Source organism: Lampetra planeri, chromosome 14 (assembly GCF_965212315.1).
Source record: "Lampetra planeri chromosome 14, kcLamPlan1.2.h2, whole genome shotgun sequence".
Classification (NCBI taxonomy): domain Eukaryota; kingdom Metazoa; phylum Chordata; class Hyperoartia; order Petromyzontiformes; family Petromyzontidae; genus Lampetra; species Lampetra planeri.
Window position 1 is genome coordinate 5,083,815 of NC_136120.1, and position 847 is coordinate 5,084,661.

The 847-nt window shown below is 54.7% G+C and overlaps 1 non-coding gene across 1 annotated transcript; it reads right to left on the minus strand.

The window, feature by feature from the left end:
- Window positions 1–350: 350 nt before the first annotated feature.
- Window positions 351–422, minus strand: TRNAA-UGC (transfer RNA alanine (anticodon UGC)). Its single transcript has one exon. It is a non-coding gene; the product is annotated as a tRNA-Ala (tRNA).
- Window positions 423–847: the final 425 nt, after the last annotated feature.

Below are 847 nucleotides of genomic sequence, written 5' to 3' on the forward strand. Positions count from 1 at the left end.
GTCGTTGACCCTGGCCATTGACCGAGCAACCCAACGTTCCTACCAGCTCCCTCTGCAGGAATGTGTTAAATTCGTAAATAAAAAAACGTGTTTTGGATCATTTTAAGCACTTGTTTTCATCTCCAAATTGTTAAATAAACCATTTGATAACTGTGTGCATCGCTAGTTATACAAATAGCATGTTCCTGAAATCAACAGAAATTAATCCGAAAGTATCGGTCATTTAGGGTAATATTTACGAAAGTTAATGTGCACCCCTATTACAGGGACATTAACACAGCCAATTGATTTTGGAAATCAACCTTTGTTGAAAACATAAATTAACTAAAAGGTTCCGACATGGAGATGCATGGAGATGCCAGGGATTGAACCCAGGTCCTCACACATGCAAAGCGTGCGCTGTACCACTGAGCTACATCCCCACCACGCTGGAAGCCAGGCAGGTAGCCAACCCCCTTAACTATCGGCCCCTCCCCTTACCCCCCCTCCCTTAGGCCCCTCCCCCCACCCCCTATCCTTAGGCCCCTCTCCGCCCTCCCTCAGGCCCCTCCGCTGACCGCCCCCCCTCCCTTAGGCCCCTCGCCTGACCACCCCCCCCATATCCTTAGGCCCCTCCCCTGACCACCCCCCATATCCTTCGGCCCCTCTCCTGACCCACCTTCCCTTAGGCCCGTCCCCTGACCACCCCCCATATCCTTCGGCCCCTCCCCTGACCCCCCTTCCCTTAGGCCCCTCCCCTGACCACCCCCCATATCCTTAGGCCCCTCCCCTGACCCCCCTCCCTTAGGCCCCTCCTCTGACCCCCCCCCCCCCTCAAGCCCCTCTCCTGACTTCCACCTTCCTTAGG